This window comes from Acomys russatus, chromosome 30 (assembly GCF_903995435.1).
Source record: "Acomys russatus chromosome 30, mAcoRus1.1, whole genome shotgun sequence".
NCBI lineage: Eukaryota > Metazoa > Chordata > Mammalia > Rodentia > Muridae > Acomys > Acomys russatus.
In genome coordinates, this window is record NC_067166.1 from 23,758,961 (window position 1) to 23,776,039 (window position 17,079).

Below are 17,079 nucleotides of genomic sequence, written 5' to 3' on the forward strand. Positions count from 1 at the left end.
GTGAGGCTGCAACGCCCAGGCTGGCAGTGAATGTCTCTGCTCCACCCTCATGAACAACTAGGAATACATGTGCATGCCGCAGCACCAGCAAGGCCATACTGCTTAACCTTTAACCTCTCGGTCTCACTCTGAGTTTCAAACAAGGGATTTCAGCCGCTCTTACACTAGTCCCTGTCTGCGTTGCTTCTGCTATTTCACTATGTAGTATTACATCCTTTTAACTCATTTCCCATATCCTGCATGCCCCTTCTCATATATAATGAGAACCCTCCTTAGGGAGGAGAGAGAATTTATACCCTATTGAGGTGCCCTTTGAAGGTGGCTGACGTATCTCTGCACATTTTCTTCTTGATACCCACAACTGAGCTTTGAGAGTTTGTACTGCAGTTAGAACTTTTATGTAAAAGATTAAGCTCTGCTTCTGTCTTAGGGAGAAGGGTGTAGTTCAAACCATGGTCTACATGGATCCTTGCCATGCGAAATAAATGTCTTTCATCTCACACCCTCTCTCAAAAATCACTGCACCTCATAGCAGGCCAGCAGGCCTGTGTTCAGACAGACATACCCAAGGATGTCCAGGGGATTTGCTGTCTCTGGTGCTCGGCTCTCCATTCTAGACCAATGGAGTAACAGTACCTAACAAGATCATCTTGAACGTCAGGCCAACACACACAGCTCCCAGCAAGGACTCTAATATTTCAAAAGCATCCGTCAACATAGAAAGCTATTTTCAAAAGACTTCACCACACTTAGCCCAATGCTGGAACTCAAGGGAAATTACTATTCATTAAAATGACTAGGGGGTTAGTTTTCTTGGGTTACAGAAGAAGATTCAAAGCCAGCAAACGTCCACAACCTTTCTGAGTCTAAAACAAACACCACAGTGATGCCAGGCACCACTTAGCCAGTCTGAAAACAGTCAGTAGGGAGGGTATAGATAGAAACTGTTCTCAGAAAGAATTACTCCACAATTAGCTCCTGCTCATCCTCGGAAGCAAAACTGCATCAAGGTACAAATGGCGACACAACGGAGAAACTGCACACACTGTAATAACCCAGTGATATGTAACCGCTATTAAACCAAGAAGGGTCTTAGATATGCAGCACAGGTTTTTAAAACATTAAGGAAATGGTAACTCTGAAGAGTCATTTCCCAAGGAATGGAAAAGACAATAAGAGGAACAGTAGCTCACACAAATTAAACTGTCCTGCAAGAGCAATGGCCAGCGTGCAAAGAATGCATCTGAGGCTACTTGCAGCATCCTTGTGGCTCTTGCTATGGGTGTTAAATTTTCTGTAACAAAAAACTGGTAACTAACAGGTTGACTCAAATTGCCTGGTGGCCTCATCAATTAGAAGGCTTGCTCCTGCCTACTCTCCTATTAGGCCTCTTTAAGGAGTGGTCCTTGCTTTGTGCTACATCTTTGCATAGAAAGACATAAATATCAGATATAGAAGTAGATGATAGAATAGATAGATAGATAGATAGATAGATAATAGATAGATGATAGATAAAAGATAGAGATAGATATAGATGGTATAAGGAGATAGACGATAGACAGACAGATAGATAGACAGACAGATAGATCGATGATAGATAGATACACAATACTCAAATATATACATACATGCATGCATGCATAGGCGGACAGATAGCATTGGATAACAGTTCTTCCACACAAAAATTCAGTACCAAGCTGGAATACTGGGCTATAATCCCATTTGTTTGTAGGAGGATGTAAAGCTGCCTAAAACATAAAGACTGAGATGAGCACCCATGGAAGTGCTAGTGGCCATGCACCAGTATACTAAACACTGAACAGCAGCAGCAGTGGGAAAGGCCATTTTCCTTTCCAAAAAAAGATCCTTCCTACTCATGTCCAATTGTTTTTTTAATGCCTTAAAGTTGTTTCCATGTTATTATTATTTTTTTTTTAATTCAGAACGCTCAGGTACAGCTCAGTGGTGGAACAAATGTTGAGTCTGCATAGGGCCCTCAGTTAAATCCCAGCACCCCCACAAAATTGCTGTGAAGAATTAGAAACACAAGGATATATACACACATACATACCTATAGGCGCGCGCGCGCGCACACACACACACACACACACACACACACACGTTTTATTGAGGCTTGAGTTTGCCAGACACAAATGGACTTTGAATGCCCCTAGGCAGAGCACAAGTGCTCCAGTCCCCACAAGCCCTGTCACTCCCTGCTTCCTTCTATTGGTTTTTACATACATATTTTTAGGTCTGGTTCTGGGGATATTTTGGATTAACCTCTCTCTCCACAATAGAAGGAGCAACAGTTTAGAAATGCAGGCAAATTCACATTCTAGAAAATGAACAGAAGCAATAACTGAGGTCAGGCTTTTGGAACCGGCTGACTATGAAAACGCATGTTAGGATATAGAGGGACTTTCTGGGGTAGGATAATGCCTGGTAGGGACTGATCTCTTAACTCAAAACCTAACCACAGGTGGGCAAGGTGCTCTTTCCTGCAAACACAGCACCTTGGAGGCTGAGATAGGACTACTGCTCTGAGTCTCATGCCAGTGTGGGCTACACAGTGGGAATTCTAAGACAACCATGACCACAGAGCAAGGCCCTGTCTTGAAACAAAGCAATAAAATAAAATAAAATAAAATAATCCAAAAGCAACTGCTTAATATGACCAAACAGAAGGACAGGCTCAGTCCTGTGTAGGAAGCCCAAGTGGCCACCTAAGAGAACACCTGAAGAGCATGAACAACAGCGGGTCAATCCAGCCTTCACTATTTCCACAACCTGGCCTCCATCTCACCATGTCTTCTGAAATTCAGTGTTCTTGGCTGAAAGATGATGTAATTACTCTGGACTGAGATTTGCTCCCAGCTTTAAAACTCTACGATTCTCTAATTCTAAAGCACTCCAGGTGGCAAGTGGCGAGGAGGAAAAAGATTTTTTTTTCCTTCTATATTTGGATTTTATTATTTTTATTTTACAGTAAAGATCTTAAGCCGCACCCTGGATGGGCAACAGAGGCGATGGAAGATAGATGCGGCAAATGCTCCAGCTGGAATTCTTTAGGGAGCCAGGATGTGCTGAGACAAGAATTCAGAATTTATCATCTTTATCCTGGCTGATGTAACCACCGCATACCATTGCCTCACGCCTGTGAAGTAATGTACTTTGCCAAGGACCCCACTGCCCTCTGAGCAGCCCTTCAGACTCTCCTCTGTTTCACACACGCCTTTTCTCAAATTAAATTTCTCTTTAAACTTTCCGCTCTGATTATGAAACAATCTAGGCTATAGTATCACAACAGAATGTCCCAATAACACAGGAGAATTCAGATAGCCCTAAATCCTAGCCCTTGGAAATAACAGACACTATCTAATCGCTTCGCACATACCTGACCACACTGTAGACACAACAGAGGAAAAGCCAGTTTTCTTCATCTCAAGTAGGGGATAGACAGACGGAAGGAAGAAAATGAGATCAAGAAGTTAGGGCGGAGTCTGATATGAGGACAGGATTAGGGGTCAGGGCAATCACAGGGAGAGTGCTGCCCCTGGCTTTGGAGGTGGGGGTCAGATAGGGCAGCTCATCTTTTGAGCAAAAGTATGCAAATGAATTCTGGGAGAAAATGGAGGGTAGGTAAAGAACTGGAGGCATAGGAAAGGGAGATGAGACAGCAAAGAGGAAGAGGTTGAGAGACAGAGACAGAGACACAGAGAGGAGGAGAGGAGAAAAGAGAAGAGGAAAGAGAAGATAAGAGAACAGTAGCAGAGAAAAGCAGAGAAAAAGGAGTTAGTGTACCTGAGAAGAGAGAAAGAGGCTGTCCTAAAAGAGCAGAGACGCCTCCTGGCAGACTCTTGGTGGGTTTGAGTTGTTGCCAGTACCTTTCCCTCCTGCTAGGATACGAAACAGAATGAAACTAACTGGGTGAAGCGTGACAGAAGCCTCAAATCACCTCCAACTCTGCAAAATTCATTTCAAGATTCAACCTCTAGGTCATCAAGCCTATTCAGCTGGTGATGCCCTCCCTCATCATAAACCCAAGATGCCTCCCAAAGAGCCGAGAATACCTATAGCAAGGGCACCCTCAATTAACCATCGCTGGGACTGCGCATGTGATTATTTCCCTGAGCCCAGCGCGGCTCTTAATGTTACATTGCTACATTACGTCAGCGAGGGCGTGGGAAGAGCAGGCTGCTGGGTACACCCACAAGAAAAGGAAGTCCTGCGCATCTAACAGTCATGGAGGCACAGTGGCCACCTGCAAACACCCAGCCTCCAGCATGCAAGTGGTCTGTAAGAGTGGCTATGGACCATAATCCTGAGAACACCTCACAGAGTACATGTGCTGGACAGGAGACAAAAACAGGGAAGAAAAGAAGGAAAGGGAGAGAAAAACAAATAAACAACCAAACAAGGAAACAAACAAAACGACAACAACAAACCACCCAGGCAGGATTTCCTTCCCTGTGTGTTCTAATCCTCATGTTGAAGTATCTGGGAGCTGTTGGATGTACATGACCATCATTTGCAGCAGCGACGGCTAAGAGGCCATAAAGAAATAAAGCTGTAGACTGCCTCATGACTTCGGCTATTCGCTACTGACAAATTATTTACGTTAAACATTGTAATAACGGCTTTCCTCCACCATTGCACGCTGTGCCTCAGACTCGGCTTCACGTCATGTCTTCTCACAAGACCTTTAGAATCAAGCGATTCCTGGCCAAGAAACAAAAGCAAAACTGTCCTAATTCCTCAATGGGTCTGGATGAAAACTGGGAACAAGATCAGGTACAACTCCAAGAGAAGACACTGGAGGAGAGGGAAGCTGGGACTGTGACCATGGTCATCAATTAATCCTACCAGATGGATGGAGTTCAGCATTTTTAACCTGGAGACTTGGTCATGTCTAAATTGGGGGTGTGGTTGGTCCAGTAATAAAATGCAGAACATTTCAAAAAACAAAACAAAACAACCATTATAATAACATAGGCTGGCTGATCATCAGTGGAGCCATCCCTGGTAAATCTTTACTTGCCAACCAAATAGAACCCTGCTGGCATTCAAAAAGCAGAGTTAAGAACACAAGCTGACACTTGGGGTCACTTGAAATTTCTGCTGCACAACGCTTGTTGAGAATCATAAGTTCACTGAGCCCTTGACACCTGGTCATGTTGTTATGAAACTGGTTTCTGGACTTTCTGCATTGTTCGCTGGCAGTGGTGAAACTGTATAGGTCACTTAAAGCATGGCATATGGACATAGTAAATTCCAAACTTTTCACCTGCATAATTTACTCTACTATGCAAAACTTCATCTGTCTAAGTGCCAAGCATATTGAGTGGATAAAGTTTTGCCTGCATATCTGTCTGTGTACCACATATTGCAATGACTGATGAGACCAGAAGAGCGCGTCAGATCCCCTGGGACTAGAATTACAGATGGTTCTAAACAATGTGGATGCTGCGAATTGAACCTGGGACCTCTAGGAAGATCAGCCAGTGCTCTTAACCACTGAGCCACCTCTCCAGGCCCCAATTCCAAGCTCTTTCTTTTAACAAACTAATTGCCTCAGGTATTTGTGTCAGCAATGAAAAGCTTTTTGACGGTGTGGCCAAGCCTGACAGCTTCATTTCCCAAATAACATTTTTTCTAGTTGAATATGCAATAAAAATATTTTCGCGCGCGCGCACTCTCTCTCTCTCTCTCTCTCTCTCTCTCTCTCTCTCTCTCTCTCTCTCTCTTTCTCTCTCTCTCACACACACACACACACACACACACACACACACATACAAAGAACACAAGCTGATTCCTCAAAGGAAAAAGTCTTGAGACAAATGTAATTGACAATAACAGACTCACTGCCTATTATTGTGTCCCCCTTTTTTTCCCCTACTCATTCAGAAAGCAAGTATCTTGTATAAGACATATTTACATCATGCAATCACAAATGTAAGTGGACAGGTTAACAACAACGACACCAAAAAAGCAAGACATTTCATTTTCAGGCGGCCACTGTCACCACCTTAAATACATAACAAATAAAAATACTAAATATCGAAAGGGGAAAACTTTTTTTGTTTATTAATCTGTTCACTTTACATCCCAATTGTAGCCCCTCCCTTATCACCTCATGGTACCACCCTCCCTCCCTCCCTCCCCTCAGTCCTCAGAAAGGGGGAGCCCCCCTCCCCTAACATCTAACCTCGACCTATCAAGTCTCATCTGGACTGCCTGTGTCCTCTTCTTCTGTGGCCTGGCAAGGCTGCCCAGCCAGATTAATCAACATGCGGGGAGAAGAGTCCATGTCAGAAGTAGTCCTTACTCCCCATATTATGGGACCCACAAGGAGACTGTGCTGCCTATCAACTACATCTGAGCAAGGGTCTAGGTCCTCACCATGCATGGTCTTTGGTTGGTGCATCAGTCTCTGCAGCCCGCCTTCCTCTACCTGGATTTGTTGGCTCCACTGGTCTCCTTGTGCAGCTCCTGTCCCCTCCAGGTCCTTCTATTCCCCAACTCTTCCATAAGACTCCTTGTGCTTACTTGAATAAAGAAACTAAAACCTCTAACATTAAGGGTGCTTTCTGCTCAAGTGACAAGCTCTGGGTGACTCTAAGTCCTTCTTTGTTTCCTCATCTGGCTTTACTATTCAATTGTACTGTCAACTTCCTTCTTCGTATGAGAAGCTTTGCGTTACTGCCACTGCTCTCTCTTTCCTTGTTAAAACCCAGCAAGAAAAAGTGTCTTTCCCAGATAGTAGCCAGAGTCTAAGAAGGTGCCCAGGAGAACAGGCACCCAGGACACTGGGGGAACACACCTGTTAATGTACACTCTTTACGCGGTGGATATAGCCATGCCAAGGCTTAACTAGTTCAGAATCATTTCCATAATGAAATTAATACACTTTCCTCCATGAGCCCCTCAGACGTCCCTCACAAGTGCTATGTTAGACATCAATGACAATTTCACGTCTTATCCTTTTTTTTTTTTCCTTAGTCATTTCTCTTTCTCCATTTCTCCCTTTCTCCATCTACCAACTGCTTCCTGAAAGCCCGTCCAGACTCCAAGAAAAGGTTCTAGGAGTTTTATACCATAGTACAACTTCTTCTGCTGTGATTACGTAATTTATCTGTTATGTTGTGAATTAGTCCTATGATCTCTAGGCCTGTTTTCTCTAGCTATTTAGCTCCAGAAACTAAGTTCACCACCATAGACCAAAAGACCTTCCTTGGCCCAAAGGACTAATGTCCATTTATTTCATCCATCTTCATGAATAAATGCCCACAGTCACTCTCCCCCTGTAAGCCTGCACTTGGAAAACTGTAATGTAGCGTAGACTTTTCGAAGCTGTTGGAGGGGTAAAGATGAGTGGACTCATCTGTTCCTCAATCCAGTTACACATGGACACTGTGCCACATTTACCTCTGGTTTCCCATATTGCATTTATCAGAGTTGCCGCCATAATGAAATACCTGAGGCAGTACTTATGGCAAAAATAAGGTTTATTTAGCTCACGGTTCTAGAGATTTAAGGACAGGGCATGGGCATCGGACGGGGTCTGGTGAGAGCGTTTGCAACAGTGAGGAGCTTTTGGCAAGGTGGAAAGTAGCAAGGAAGAGTGGGTGGGACCAGACTCAGCTAACTCAAAACAACTAATGGGGGTCACATAGAAATGCCTTAGTCCCTTCCAGGGCATTGCCCAAGGACCCTAACCACTTCCCATGGGGCTCCAGCTCTAAGAAGAGTCCATCAGCCCCCACATCTCCCTATCTGAGACAAACCTCCAGACCATGTGGACCCTTGGACACATCTGAGCCGTAGCAGACATTCTTCTGCCTGAAACTTCTAGGGAACTTGTCACAGTGGCCCATCGTGCTGACCTCAGCGAGGCAAGCAGTACAAGAGCATCAAGAAATAAGATCACATGTCTGTGATTCTAATCCAGACATCTTGGACGCTGTCTCTTACTAAGTCTATGAATCAATGCTAGGCAAATCCGCCACTCCCTCCTCTGAAGACCGAGAAGAGCACTTCCCCCAGGGGCTGCAGCAGAAATGAAGAGATGACACGTGTGACATCTGAGGGTGGCACCTGAGGATATGTTGCCATGCACTTAGTAGCTTAATAAAGGTAATATGCGAGACTACTACATAGGACTTTCATTTTCAGGAGCATCTCTGAAGTCTCAGTGAAGAAGGAGACCAAATAGACACTGTCCAATACATAGCTGTCTTTTTGTTGTTTTTTCAAGACAGGGTTTCCCTGTGTAGCCTTGGCTCTCCCGGACTCACTCTGTAGACCAGGCTGGCCTCAAACTCAGAGATCCATCTGCCTCTGCCTCCCAAGTGCTGAGATTAAAGGTGTGCGCCACCACCACGCCTGGCTATAGCAGTCTATTTACTAACTTACATGCCCCTTCATGAAGTGTCACTGAACTGTGGAACTACTGTGAGGCATTTAATGCTAGTCTTTCTTCTTTGCATACGGCCATAGCTTCGGAAGAAATGGCTTCTTCAATCTTGTTTGTTCTGATGGTCTCCATCGAGCACATAGTAGAAATCAGAGGCCCCCATGCCTGGAGGCCCCCCTTGCTTCTCCTGCTTCATGTCTTACTGGAGAATTTCATCCACTGCACTGAGATTAGAACGAGTGTCCAATCACAAAAACTCTGTAATCTAAACGTGAGCACCGACGCACGCTGCTCTAACATGTCAAACTCCCCATGAATAGTTCTTTTCCAAAAGAGCAACCAGCCCATCCTGGAAAATAATAGAGTCTTCCACGGCACAAAAAAAAAAAAAAAAAAAAAAAGGAGCCGATAAGGCCACATCTGATGCAGCTCCCATGGTTGCAGAGTACCTGTGTGATAATGTCACCTGTATCTCTGCCTCCAGGCTGGGTTTGGTCTCACCTCTCCAGACTTAAACATCTCCTCTCAATTTTTTCAGTGAGATCCAAAGTTTAACAAGAACAGGGTGGAAGTCACGTTTCCCATAGCCTCATCACCACATAAACATCCGCTTAATTGCTCTCAGGGCACCCTGGCATCGCCACCCACTTACTGCGTACTTACTATGTGACCGACAAGCCATCCTGGCAACAACTGTGCACGTGTTTTCCTCTCCATTCCTGGCCATCATATCCCAGCAGGCAACAAGAACCCAGCCTTGCATGCCCTTGCATCGCAGCCCTGGCAAACCCAAAATGGCATAGCAAATACCTGTTGCGTGAATGACTGCATGTCCCCATGAGACTGGCTCAGGAACAATGTCACAGAACTAAAGTACTCCCCACAGATCACAGGTTAACTCCAGGAAGAGATGGGATGCTGAGAAGAATGGAACTGATCGGGTTTTTGTTGTTGTTGTCGTCGTTTTGTTTGGCAGAGCTATAAAATCCAAACCATGCTTCCTCAAATCAACATGGGGCCATGTCCCTAAAGTAAGAGTTTTTTTCAATATAGGTGGAAATATCACCAAGTCGGTATATGTCTACATCTGAAAGTTTAAGGAGTAATAAGAGTGCAGGAGTGGGGAGCCCACAGTGGGAGGTCGGCAGATGTCAGAAGCCAACAATCCATAACTTTCAAGCCAACACACACACACACACACACACACACACACACACACACACACACACACACACACACACACACGTCTGGACTGGCTGAGACCAGCTGTTAGAGATGAATGCCAGACTTCACACCAGCTTCCAGTTTAGAACAACCTGAGGAAAGTGTCTGACAATGACAGGAAGGGCTAATATAATGAAAGACACCCTCCTGGTGAGGAGGCAGGAAGTGATGCTATGCAGCCGCTGTTCAGCGTGGCTGCGTCTATGCACGCAGCTATCTACTTTAAGGAAACGAAGAACAGGGGCTGGGGGATGCAAAGGGAGGTATCTCCTAGAAGTTAGTCAGAGAGCAATCCCGGTGATTTCTAAGCCCCTTCTGTGTTCTGAACAGGGGCACTGGCACACTGGGGTCCACACATCAAAATTCCCATGAACATCTGTTATTTTCTCTGAGCCATCAGCCCTTCAGGGAACAAAAGAGCTGATAAAGTCCTTTCTGACACGAGTCTCACAGACTGACAGAACGTTTAATTCAAATGACTACAAGCATCCCTCTCTGGAGGTGCAGAGCTTAACAAAGCACTCCACTTAAGACTGTGTTCCTTCTCCCAAACCAGGTGTCGGGGAGTCGCCCTGGATCAGGTAAGAAAACTACTCTCCCTTCTTGTGAGTGGGAAAAGGGGCCCTGAAAGACAATGATCGTTTGGGGGCGGGGCCGTAATTGTAGAGCAGATGGAATGAGAGAGCAGTCATGTTATTGACACCCAAGCTCTCTCCAGAGAACTTGACAAATAAAAAGTCACACATGACTTGCAAACCCAGGTGAATGGCCAGGGCAGGAAAGAATATTCTCCCTCAAGACCACTGAGTAACAACTGTTATACAGAGAAAAGGGGCTTTGACATCAAGGCTCCATCTCACGAAAGCCTTTTAAGTGTCACATTCAAAAGGACAAAACAGCATAAAGTTGTTTTGACCCCTTACCCACTTTACAGGGAGAGGATTTAAAGATGACAATAAATCCACATATGCAGGCACATACACAAGCACATTTAACCCCTACATCTCCATTTGTTTTTATTGGTTATAGTTGCCTAGGCTAATGTGGCACGAAGAGATGTAGAGTTTCATTCATGAAATTTTAAGTAATAGTAATAGGATTTATCTAGACACACAAGCAGAACTGAGCTATAAAGCACATGAATAAAGAATGTGCATGAATTTTGAATGCTTATTTTTTCAGAAGAAAACAAAGAACCAAATGTCTGACTTCTTGGAGTCTCTAAGCAGTGCCTAGATTTGCATTTCAATACCTTCCAAGGTAAGCACTGTGAAATTGATCAAATGTACAGAAAGGCATCTTACTTCCAACCCAAATTGGCCAACTAGTTTCTAGAAAAAGTGGCACAGTGAAGTTAATATTCGGGAGTCCAAAACCTATTCCCCCAGATGCACAGGAAGTCACCTCAAAGCAAGTATGTTGAGAACACAGGTTTTGAATGGAACAAATTCCAGAATGAAAGCACAAAGTGCACGCACAGCTTTGTATGGAAGGACGGACACACACACACACACACACATACATACACACACACACACACACACACCAGAAAAGGAAGACCAACAATACATGCAAAAATGGGGAAAACATTAAAACAGGAAGACTGAGGGCCAGTTGTCTGGTAGAAAGGTAAGCTTGTAAATCTCCGTCTCTTTAAAAACTAAACCAATTTCAACGCGATCTCCACTTCATACAGCAGGTTAATATGGGTAAGCTGCACACAGGAGTGCTGTGGGCCACACCCCCTCAATCCTGCCATAGGTAGCTTGTGGCTTGTGGTGAGGTTGAATGGATCTCAATATGCATTCTGCAAGCCTGTAAAAGGAAGCTTTGATGGACTCCATGACAACCCCCCCACCCCCCCACCCCCCGCTCTTCCGGGGTTCCCTTAAAGCCCTGAGAGGCACAGTACTAGGCATCTGAATAACGGTCTCAGTGCTAGGCCCTTCCAAGTACAGCGCTACTGTTTTTTATTAGATACCAAGAAGTTCAAAGGATGAGGCGTCAGGCCTGGCTCATAGCAAGGACTTAGGGAACAAGAACAGAAAAAAGGAGTTGAAAACAGGGAGACTACGTGAGGACCAAGGGAATGCACGGACAGTGAACCTACCTTTACTAAGAGCCAGCTCAGGTGCCACGGTTAGTGCTGCGGTCTAAACGGATGCATCCCCTTCCTCATCTCAGGCCTTCACATGCCAAAGCTGTTCCTCCCAGTGAGATTATTTACAGTCTGGCCTTTGCATAGTAATTAAGGTTGGGATAGATAACAGGGTCGGGTGCTGAGGATGCAACCAGCGCCTTTACGGAAACGGATAGGCAGCAGACACAAAGTCTGCAGGCACCTTGATCGTGGGCTCCTCAGCCGTCAGTGAGAAATGACTACACTGTCCGAGCCTCTCAGCTGTCATTTCTCACAGGAGGCTGGAGAGCCCGGAATGCTAGCACGAAATGTCGCCTACTTTAAGTCCTTGTAGGAATCCGCCCGAGTGAATGCCAGTGCTTTCATTCAGCAGGAGGAAGCCGAACCTCAGACAAGTAAAAGCAGGGTTCCATAGCCCCACACAGCACAGCCCTGTGAGGCACTGGCAACAGATGAGGAAGCCTGCACACACAGCGGTGACCGCAGCCACAACTCAAGAACTCAGGATGCCCTCGGCACCTCCTTGATGCTGGCCAAGGTACTTTACATGCACACATCATACTGATTTTCACAGCATACCCTTCAGAGTTAAGAAGCCTATCTTGCTGATAACAAAAGCAAAGCTTTAAAGAAACGCCATGCCTAAGGGAACAGAGCCAATACGTGGCAGGTCAACACTCCAACAGCAGCCTGGTGGACCTTTCAGCCACTGCTCTCAGCCACACAGAAGCTTGTCCTGTGTTGTCAGTCTCACTGCTAACATACAAGGCATACTAGACCGCGAAAGTCAGGACTCACGTTTGCAGGTCGGCAAGGAGAAAGCGAGTCTGCTAGTTTTTGACTCCAGGCTCTTGGGCTCAAATTTAATGGGCACTGGCCGCTCTGGCCATGTTCCTTTCAGGATAAGTCACCAGAGACAACTCTGTGAAACTTCATAAACAAGCAGGTTGCAAGACCTCAGCTGAAGTGACACAGGTGACTCATTTTACCATAATATCTCCTAGCTGGATTATGATATATCATGGGAAATGAATCAGTGAGCTTTTCTATTAATATAAAGAATAAAATTTTAATGGAAAACTGCAAATAATGTCAGCAATAGCATTATTCAATTTATTTTCACAATAATGCTAAAACTGAGAGAATATGTCCTAAGAAACTATGAAACTATTATGGTTTTATCACTAAAGATATGATATGATAAAAATCACAAAATGAAATAAATCTAGGCCTATTTCTTTTTAAAAAATATTTTCTTTTTAATTATGTGTCTCTGTGCGACTATATGTGGGTTTGTGCACCTGAATGCAGGTACCAGTGGAGGCCAGAAGAGGGAATCAGATTTCCTGGAGCTGGCGTTACAGGTGCTCATAACCCAGACAATGTGGGTGCTGGGAACTAAGCTGGGTCCTGTACTAGGACAGTAAGCTCTCTTAATCCCTGAGCCAACTCTCCAGTCCCTCAACCAGATCTACTTCTAACTTTGGGCATCCAATTTTTAAAAGTCTACTGGTGTTTTTCTATACTCATTTTTAATTTCTGGCAAATTCTGTGAGTTTCCACAACTTCCCTGGAGATTTGCATGTTCTTCACATATGAAACTTAGGAAGCATTGCTAATAAAATAAAGCCAGTATGCTAAAAAAAAGAAAAAGAGTTGAGTATTTTTATTATCAATATGACTTAATGGCTTTGTGTACATATTCACAGGTGCAAAAGGAAATTGGAAAGTGTCAGAAAAGTGATAAAATGGTCCCTTTCATCACGTGCCTTTCTAAGTTGAACCCTTTATCTTCAATTACAGATATTCCATTCAAATGGAACAAAAATTTCAACTGAATCTGATGTAATCTCGCTTTAGGTTTTAAATTCACTCACTGTTTCAGGCAATATGGTGCCAACCTCATCATCTTCATTTAAGAAGAATTGCCTTTTCCACTATAGCCTCTCTCATCTGAGATGTTTCGCTCTGCTTTTCAAAATTGTACTGGAATGAGACTTGTAGGCAAGTTGTCAAAGTTGGAAGCGATTTTCAAAGAGAAAGAAAAAAGAAAAAGAAAAAGAATACACATCTTCCAAAACTGGATACATTATTCTCAAGGTGTGACACTGACCGTTAAATGACTTGGTGTTCCAATCTGGCTGTTCCACCAAAATGTGCATTAAAACACTCACCGTAGTATAATTCTCAATATTCTAACATAAATCTGTTAATCTAGGAAAATCATATGCTCCTCTTTCTTGTAGTCCAGGCCAATTATTTATTAGGGCCGATGACGTCAGACTGTCTAGACACCTCTTGAGAAGACTAAAACTACACACATACACAACGGGTCCCTGCACACAGCCCCCAGGTGGCTTCCACGGGTGCCATGCCTCTTGTCAGCATTCAAACCACCTCCACTTCTTCTTATTTGTCTCTGCTCACTAATCCTGAACGCTCAACAGTCACCTCCAGTCTCCTCCATCTTCCCTTTCCTGATCAACAACAGGCCACTGCATCCTGTTAACACTGTCCCAAAATTGCCTTTTCTGTACTTCCTGTCAGCCCCTCACTCCCAACCTGACAGTCGTCTATCCTGCTTCTAATGTTGGTCTCTTCCAAGCATTTTTCCATGGACCATTTATAGCTGCTAAGATATTTCTGTGCTCTACTCGAAATCCTGCAATGGCCTCCTAACATAAAGTCCAGTCCCTCAGCATAACACTGTCACCGGAACTCGGTTCTTTGCGTGCTCTTACAACTGTCTGAAGCACCTTCGGCTAGCCTTGCATGCACTGCATGTACAACCTGCCTAGAGTGCTCTTATTGCCTGCTCAATACTGATTTGGCTTCTACTCTGTGACAGAGAGATTCGAGCACCATAAAGTCATGACTGCTATGTGCCACAACTCTTGCTGCTCCAGATTTGCTTGTCATTCTCACCCCCTCCCCCCCCCCGTCCTGTAACCCTCCCCCATACCAATTCCACATTCTACTCTTTCTGCCCTGCTAGACTCTAAGAGGAAAACACAAAAGTGTACAGTGAAGATGCAACAGTTTTCTGACACAGACCTGCTCAACACAACCATCATCATCACTGTTGTTTCTGTTGTTAAACATCTCTGAAAAAGAAGGCAAGAATAGGGGGCTGTTATTCGCTGCCTGGAGGAAAAGCAGTCAGTCACATTCACAACCCATATAAAATAATAAATATGAGAACTAAAATAGGTGTGCTCCTCAGGAGTATCCGCGAGAAGGGTTCCATTCAAAACTGTAGGCATTTGTTATTTCTGGCACTGGGAGGAAGCTTCCAAGAGCGAGGCAATCGGCCCAGTATGCCCTTGAGGTGGTTTCCTGACGTACACCATGGAGCACATGGCAACGACAGTAAAAATGTAAAATTGCCCCTGCACGATTTGGGGTAATGATCTAGTGCCACCTCTAGCCATCCCCACCATAATAAGCACCCCCCCAAAGTGGGTTGCTAAATGGTTTGTGCTCTCTCATTACTATCATTGATGTTATCTGGGAACTCAAGAAGCAATACGAAGAGTTTACACATTCTTCCCCGACCCGGCCATTCAGAAAACACATGCCACATCTCCCTGGAAGAGAAGAGGCCAGACACAGAAGCCACTGGAAAGTGGTACAGAAGTTGTGTGTGCCATGACTTTTGAGGAATAGCACCTTTCAACCATGGCTGTGCACCCTGCCAGATGGTAACTGAATCCCTGTGCACCATGTACAGAGCACAGGCAACAGGAAGCTCACTGATAGAAACAGGGACTTCCAAAGTTTCTCTTAAGCAACGAAGAAATAAAAACAGTCCTTACAAACCCTTATTTTTAAATTGATTATAACAAAACACATCATATGCTTATTGTAAGAGGAATGAAGACAAATACAATTTTCTCATTCCACCTAGACATGAATGAGTTAATCTGTTAGTGCAATTTCTTATTTGGATGATGTGAAGAAAAAAATAGATTTTAAATGTTATTATGATGGGCGGTTTTTTTTTTTCAGACTTTTCATACCTTGCTGTGATGCATCTTTAAGAACTCTGCAAATAAGTGCCATCGGCTTACTGGTGAAGAGTGAAACAGCTGCTGAGATCACACAGCTAGTAAGTGGTAGAGAGGCAATGACTTTAAACACTCCAAAATGTGTGTAGGCTCTTTCCTTCTGTCCCATTAGGCAGGCACAGTCACCCATGGACACACACACACACACACACACACACACACACACACGCATATATGCATAAACTTACTCCTGCCCTATAAACATGTACGTGTTTGCATGTGTGGGTGGTTCACATTTTAAAGAAGCTTATACGCATTATATAGCAAGCAACCTGCTCTCTTAATGACTTGAAACACTGTCAACTTTCCTCACGTCGCTAAACACATTCTAAAACTACAACGTTAAAGGCAGTGCTGCCCTCTACCATCCTGTTTGCCGATCTTCCTGCTTGTGGTTGACGCCAAGAAAAATACGTAATTCTAAGACATGTTAGTGAGCCCTACTTGTATTTCATAATTTATTTGAAATATGTTTCTAGTAAATTCGAACAAGCCTATTTGCTTTTGTTAGATTCTGGTGCCAACAATAAAATGATTGGTTGCTTAATGCATATTGATCTTTCTAAGTTCATGCGATTCTCAATTTTTATAGTTTATCGATCAGTTTGCCTATTATTTCCTTTGGTCCTCTTACATTCTTTTAAGTAATTTCATTGTTTTGAGTGCAACACGATCAAAGTTTTGGGACCTATCTAGTCTAAGGCATTTTCTTTTCAGGCAATTTAAGAGTTTTAAAAGGTATAATAAATAAAGCCACATGACTCTTCAAAGAAGAAAGCCAGAGCAAAAGGGCGAAGAGCCGTCTGTTACACACTAATCAACTCTGAGCAGCTAGGCACAAGTGAGGACACAGGATGGTGGCCACAGGATGCTCATGACTGGATGAAAAGATACAAAGGAGCTCGCCTAGGGAGGAAGGACAGGCCTGCTCATGGGCCAGCTTATCAACTGGGTCTAAACCAGTTTCTCCTTTGGGCCTACCATAGGGGCAGTGCCCAGCATAATGGGTGGGGCTTCCAGGGGTTGGGGCTAGGTTACAAAAAGTGGAGAGATGTTTCTCAGTCATTTTCCTCCTCATCAGCCCTCAACAAAAGGACTTCATGTTAGGCTGTAATTCTGCAAAAAGGCCTCTGTGGGCAAACAGATGGATGAGGCGAGTGTTGGGAGATTCTATGCTGGGCCATGTTGGAGGCCAATCTGGCAGATGAGCTGAAGGGTTCTCCTGGGTTAGT

At 44.2% G+C, this 17,079-nt stretch overlaps 1 protein-coding gene and 1 pseudogene across 2 annotated transcripts in view; one reads left to right on the plus strand and one right to left on the minus strand.

Annotated features, from left to right (window-relative positions):
* Positions 1 to 17,079, minus strand: part of Mast4 (microtubule associated serine/threonine kinase family member 4) — a 612,814-nt gene that overhangs the window by 339,944 nt on the left and 255,791 nt on the right. The window lies entirely within an intron of this gene.
* Positions 4,687 to 4,900, plus strand: LOC127212259 (60S ribosomal protein L39-like; annotated as a pseudogene).